Genomic DNA, 7,500 nt, shown 5'->3' with positions numbered 1-7,500 from the left:
CACACACACACACACACACACACACACACACACACACACACACACACACGCGCGTTTCCTCCTAGAAAGCACGAACCCGAGCAGAAGGGCATAAATAAGGGCCATTTGGCTGGACTCCTGATTCGAGGCTTAATGACCATCAGATCTGGAAGTCTGGGAAAGCACCTTGGACCGCCATTACAGGGGAGCCTCCCTCCTTACGGCCTGGAAGGATTTTCCATGTTGCTCTCTCCGCTTCGGTCCCACATTCCTTCTTTAAATCCAGACTGGCTCGGGGTCCGTGTGCTTGGCCTGTCTTGGAGTCCTTTGGAGACATTAAAGCACTGAAGTATTTGTTACATGGGTTCATGTTTTTTTCTCTTCTTTCAACACTTACGGAAAAATGGTTAGAGATGGTGTGTGTTACTGTACAGGGCGTTTGAGTTCAACTGTTAATCTGTCGACTGAGATTGCCCAAGTGGTGGGCTCATGTCCCATAAACATTTAACTTAATCAGTTAAGGGACTGTGGATTTAAAAAGCCACATATGTGGACTAGTAGGATTCATGGAGGGAAAACTCCCGGGCAAACATCTCTGAAGGGAATCCTTGCAGCCATTTTGTAAGGGGTTCTGATAGGTGACAACATCTCCTTGAACCTGTCACTCATCTCAGGGGAAAGTGATGAGTTGATAAATAAATCAACCTATGTGGTGTCATTTGGTGCCCACAGATGATTGGTGAACAGGGATGTCTATCATTTTTAATAAATCATGATTGGTTAATATAGCGGCACAGAGTTTGCATTTTTAATTGAGTCACAGAGAGATTCTAAATTCCAAATTTAGACTTTAATTTCTAGATTCCAAAGCTTGTTTAAGCATGCTATAAAGAAGTATTTTTTTCTCAGTAGCTTTAAATTAAATAATGTCCAAACTGAGCATGATATTAGTTACCTCCCAGCAGTTGGAAGGGTTGTCAACCTCTATTAGCGTCCAGAGGATGGTGTTGTTCACACGCAGGAGGCTGCATGGTCAGAACTTTCTAGGAACAGAAAAGGCAGATTAAGCGGTTTGGTTTGGTATCAGTGTTGCTGGCCTCACGAGTTAGGCCATGTGATGCTGACCACCACAGCAGACCCATGAAGAACAGCGATAGGAGGTTCGATGACCTGTGTGGAGTAGCGGTCAGCGTGGTGGTGGACTCACGGGGCGAAGCGTAAACGCTTGTGACCCTCTGGGTGTCTCTCAAGCAACAACATTGGACCTCTGACCGCACATGAGAACATCACCGCTGCTGGACAGGTCAGTGAGACTGTCAGGAAGGAAACTCACCACCCCCCCATGCTTCAATGAGAGAGAGAGGGGTAGAGAGGGAGAATGAGAGAGGGATAGAGAGGGAGAATGAGAGAGGGATAGAGGGAGAATGAGAGGGGGATAGAGAGGGAGAATGATAGAAGGGGAGAGAGTGAGAATAAGAGAGTCGTAATGAGGAATAACAAGAGAAGGGGAGAGAGGGAAAGCAAGAGAGACAAGAGAGTGATAGTGAGAGAAGGCTAGAAAGAGAGAGATGATAGAGTGAGATAGAGACAGAGATGAGAGAGTGGTAGTGAGAGATTGAGAGAACTGAGAGAGAGAAAGATAGATAGAGACATCGGCAAGTGTGAAATCCGCAGCATGATACCGGAGTGCACACACACACACACACACACACATAGACACATACACACACACACACACACACACACACACACACACACACACACAGAGACACACACACACAGAGCGGATGTGCTCTCTGTGTGCAGGGTCATGGGGCCTGAGGGGAGCCATGTGGCTGATGAGTGTGAGCCTGGGAGTCTCCCAGCAGGAAGCACCAACCACCACCACGTCTCATGACCAACATCAGCACCACGCAACCCCCACCTCCACCTCTCCTCTACTACACCCTCAGTCCACCTCATCCGCTCTTGCTCCCTTCTTCCCTCTCTCTCTTTTTCCCTCCCTTTCTCTCTCTCAATATCAACCTCCACCACTCCTTCACCCTTACTCCCTCCTTCCCTTCTCTGTCTCTTCACCTTAACCTCTCCCACTCCATCCCTCCTTCTCTCTCTCTCTCCCTCTCTCTCTCACACACACGGTTTCCCTCCTTCTCTACCCTGGAGACCCCACTGTTTGGTGTGTTCGTGTGGAAAACGCGATGTGAAGAGGCGATGTGATGTGTGTTAAGCCTGGAGGAGGGGGTGAGGGCCAGGTCGCACACAGCTGACCGACCTGACCCGCTGCTCCAGGTGGACTGACCAGACCGGACCTGCTCACAAAGCTAGAATAACACACGCAGGCAGGCAGATTGGGCAGTTACTGGTGATCAGGAGCGATTTTACTGGAAGCAGGCAATGTTTCCTCTACAGCCTGCCCTCTCTTCCATCCCCTTCTCTCTCACTCTCTCTCTCTCCCTCTCTTCCCTCCCCTTCTCTCTCTCTCTCTCCCTTTTCAGGTCATTTTTTCATTGACTCGTTTTCGGGGGAGGGGAAGGGTAGCAGAAAAACATGAAGAAGATAAGATAGATCACTCCATTCGCTTCCCTCCATAGAAAGAGGGAATTGAAGTGGTGTTGGAGCCAAATAACATGTGTGTATGTTTGTGTGTGTGTGTGTGTTTGTATTTATGTGTGTGTGTTTATGTGCTTGGGGGAGTTGTGTGTATGTGTACCTGTTTGTGTTGGCATGTCTGATGTCTGATGTCTGATGCAGCCGGTTACAAAATGTAATCAAGCAACATGCCTTAACAGCTTTATTGTAGAAGAAACCATCTGTGCAAACATTTAGATGAGCCCTCCTTATGCAGATCATTTAGAGGGTACATTGCTTAATGAAGACCATATCATAAAGCAGCTGGGAGCAATTGCATTATACACCAAAGGGGGGGAAAAAATCAACAAACAATTGAAATCAAAGTTATGTCAGCCAGCCAACATCTAAAATGTCTTTCGCCCCTTTATGGCTGTTGATGGTCTGTTATTGCTTCAAGAAACCACATTTTTGCTATATTTAGTCCACAGAGCTAAATGGCCAGAACTCTTGAGGTTGTATCAAAATTCAATCCAGCAAGATGCACAGCTGGAAGTCACATTTAAAAAAGAATGAGAGAGCAAGAGCGGGCAAGCGAGAGAGAGAGAGAGAGTGAGTGTGAGTGGGAAAAACATCCAGCTGAATAAATGGAGTGCAGGAGTGTGTGTCTGCTTGGAAAATCTCAGGCGTAGACACACACACACACACTAACACACACACACGCACGCACGCACGCGACGCGCGCGCATGACTGTGACGCAGGTGTGTCGTAAACATTACATGTAATTTGCAATTAGACAGCACTAAACGGAGCCCAGCATGGTGATGATGTGACGTCCATGTGCCATCCGGTCCTGCACAGCTGACAGCCCTTTGTTCTCTCTCTATTTTCCACACTGGTAGCCAAGACAACAGCTTATTATCGGATGGCCCTGCCTCAGTTCTGACACATGATGACACTGGGCTCTAATTTAAATGATGGGCAAAGTGCAAAGCCTAAACTTCTAAAGCTAAATTCAAGACTTATATTTGCTAATGTAAAATCATGAGCAAGATCCTATGCACAATGTTGCTAGGCGAGTTGGATTCTCCCTTTCACCACACAAACATTCATTTAGTTCATGAATCTCTCACTCACCACACAAACTCTTTAGTTCATGAATGAGACACTTTGCTCATTGCCTGACTTTGCTCTTTGTCATTTAAATTAGGGTCATAGTCTGTCTAACATGGCAATAATAGCAGACACATATCATGCGATTGGTATTTGTTGACATAGTATTCAGTATTTAAAGGCATACGTACTGTAGCACAAATTGGTATTTAGATGTTCATAATGATTCATAATCATAATCATTATTAGGATGTGCAGAGTGTAAACAAACATTTTATTCAACAATGCTAATTATTAATGATTTGTTGGCATCAGTGTTCAAAGGCTTCTGGAATGCCTGTAGTGTCCATGGTATGGAATGCCTGGAGTTGTCCAATGACCCCTGTGCGGTGTTCTGGCAGGACGAAGCTCATATGAACCACATGACGGATGCCAATGGTGGACAACAACCTGCATTTGAGCAGTTGTGTTGCAGCAGTGGCCTTGCACTAAACCATCATCCGTGACTTATGTAAACACCACATCCAGGGCCCCAGGCTTTTGTTGCTTCTGATTTCTTACTTTGAGCCTCCAACCAACAAATACAAACAGAACTAATAAAAATGTGTGTGTGTGTGTGTGTGTGTGTGTGTGTGTGTGTGTGTGTGTGTTGGGGGTACAAGTGGTGTGGAATGTTCTCTAACTGCAGCGGAGCTTCTCGTTCACGGCAGGAAGTACCACTCAAACCGCAGGAATGCAAAGCACTGCAGCAGACATGGTTTTCCACATTGGCTCGATTAGTGTGTGTGTGTGTGTGTGTGTGTGTGTGTGTGTGTGTGTGTTAAAGGGGAGAGAGAGAGAGAGAGACAGAGAAAAAGTGAGAGAATGTGTATCGTGTGTATTAAGGGAGAGAGAGAGGGAGAGAATGAAGGTTATTTGTGTGAGTGAGGGAATGTTTGGATGTGTGTGTGTGTGTGTGTGTGTGTGTGTGTGTGTGTGTGTATGAGAGAAAAAATAGCCAAAGGTCTAAGAAAAGAAGAAAGTCATATGTTGTCTCTCTCTCACACACACACACACACACACACACACACACACACACACACACACACACACACACACACACACACACACACACACACACACACACACACACACACCAGTGCACACAATCGAGACTTGTGTGCCTGGAAAGACAAACTCCATTAGACTGTGAGAAGAAGAACTCAAGGAAGCCCCTGAAAAGTGTAAAGCAACGCATGCCACCGTTGGCAGTTGAGGCAAGGACACCGTGTCCACTGCAGAGTCCTCCTGCCATGGCAGCCACCTCCGCAAGGACGGCCAGATGGAGGGACAGAGTGAAGAGTAACGAGGATAGGCGAGGATAGGATGGGGGGAATAAGGGACAAAAAGGTGGTGAGAGAGAGAGCTGCAGAGAGGGAGGGAGAGAGAGGGATGGAAGTAGAGGGAGAGAAAAAGGGAGAGAGAGTGAGAGAGAAAGAAAGGCAGAGAGGCTATTGAGAGGAAGGCAGGAAGAAACAGAGAGATGATGGCAGAGAGGGAGAGAGAGAGCAAGGGAGGGAGAGAGAGAGGGAGAGAGAGAGAGGAAGGGAGGGAGGGAGGGAGAGAAGGAGAAAGAGAGAGTAGGTCTTTCCTGTAACCCATCCTGTGCTTGACCTTTTCTTTTCATGCCCTCCTGCTGTAAGGTATGGCCCTGTCTCGGAGGTCAAGTCAAGACAAGTCAGTGTGTGTTGTCAGTTACGCATGTATTTGCGTCACACTTACGGGGGAATGGGTTTTCATTTCTCAGGCACTACAGAGGAACACACAACATATTTAGCAATATCACTGTGAGGCAAAACACTTTTGGATTCAAATTAAGGAAGGGATTTTGAAAACTCTAAAACTAAAATGAAAACTATACAACAGACAATACAATGTGCTCTGCACACACTGTGCACAGATTATTATGGACCCATGTCCAGGTGCCGCCTGTGTGAAGAGATTACAGCAGAGTGGAGGGCTTGTGTTATTTCTGAGGCCACTGCATGCCCGGGCCATTTCCTCTAAATAGCCACAGGACGGACTGGATGCACAGATGTTGCATATTGACAGTGGTAGGATTAGCAGGCTATGGGTTTCTAAAGGTGCTGATCACGCTGAGTTCTGAGTTATGACTCTCTCTCTCTCTCTCTCTCTTTTTCTCTTTCTCTCTCTGCACAGAGTTACAGTAAAGGGGTGCAGGGGGAGGGGGAGGGGAAATAGATATGGGCTCAATTTAGTTTGGCAGGGCTCTTACAGCATAGTAGCCTGTAACTAACCTATTAGTTGATGAGTTCATTTGTGGTTATATGATTTGGGCCTACTATGTGCTTATATGGTCAGGGTCTACTATTTAGCCTATATTTTTGTAAGGATAGCTATCTTATCAGAGAGGTTAGCAATGAAATGTTTTGGAACCACTGTAAAGATACCAGGTTTAATTCACAAGCAAGTGAGACTACAGTAACCAAGCAAGAGAACCTAAAGTGTGTGTGTGTGTGTGTGTGTGTGTGTGTGTGTGTGTGAGAGAGAGAGAGAGAGAGGAGAGAGAGACAGAGAGAGAAGAGGGGGGGCAGAGACAAGAGTGTAAGAGAAAATGAGAGAGAGAAAGAATAATAGACTGACCTAAGACAGCAGGTGGACCAGAGAGTGACCAGAAGCCAACTAGACTCCAACTCGACTTCTAGCTCCAGTGGCATAATGAGATGGAAAGACTTCATGGTAAATGGGGGGTGCAATGCGAACAGAGCGATGGAACATTGTTGAGTGTTGAGGGAGGGGGAATGGGATTTCTTTTTTGAGGAGGAGGGTCGGGGCAGTGGGGGTGCTGTTTTGACTGCTCGGGGTTGGCAGGAGCCGAAGCGGTCGGCCCCCTGGGCATGGAGCTAGCGAGCTGGGCGAGCGGAAATACCGCTGGCACCAACCCGGCTGCTCCTGCGGCAGCTCTCCAGGCCGGCACAGGGGTGGGTCTCCGCCTCAGCCTGGACGGACGCAGTGACAGGACACAACACAGAGGCTAGCAGGGAGGGGGTGGGGGAGAGAGAGGGCATGAAATGTGCTTTGGTCACTATAGGAGAGAGAGGGAGCAACAGCAGAACAGAAAGAAAGATGGGAGAGAAAGAATGCAGGAAGGAGAGATGGGATGAAAGAGGCGAAGGGATATGGGATGAAAGAGGCTTTCGCCATTTTGGACTGATCATGCCACTATGGCCGCTGACTTCAATCAGAACATGCCAACATAAACCAGCAAGATTGGTCACTATATTGTGCTCAATTTCTAACCACTAGTTCACTTTTAAACACTACAGGTCATATGTAGAAGAAAAAAAATATTTGAATATCACACCGCTCAAATTAAACGGCAATAATATTATGTAGGGCTACATACAATACATGGGCTACAGATCATGTCCATTCACTGGGCAGATCTACAACAAGTTTGACAGAAAGACTTTAGCCTACAATGTATTTTTAATCTACAACATAACAGAAAGTTTACTTTCCATCACTGTTCCCTCCGGACTGTACGTCTACTTGAAAATACAGTATGTTTAAACTGGAAACAAAATAGACGGCCATCACTTAACTCAAGCTACGTTAGCCAGCCTGTAAACTGGAATGACTAGAGAAACTAACTAACTAGCATACATGGCTATTAGCAAGCGGCAAAACGATAATTCAATCATTTCACGACGAGGGACATATGTTGGATGAAAAGGTAAATAAGCAAATCTTACATAGCCTACCAACTTCATTCCTCTCAGAAATCGATCCATTTTCTTAACTGTAGGCTACTTTACAATCAGTGCCCCTGCTCAGCT

This window comes from Alosa alosa, chromosome 20 (assembly GCF_017589495.1).
Source record: "Alosa alosa isolate M-15738 ecotype Scorff River chromosome 20, AALO_Geno_1.1, whole genome shotgun sequence".
NCBI lineage: Eukaryota > Metazoa > Chordata > Actinopteri > Clupeiformes > Clupeidae > Alosa > Alosa alosa.
Note: the sequence above shows the minus strand (reverse complement) of the source record.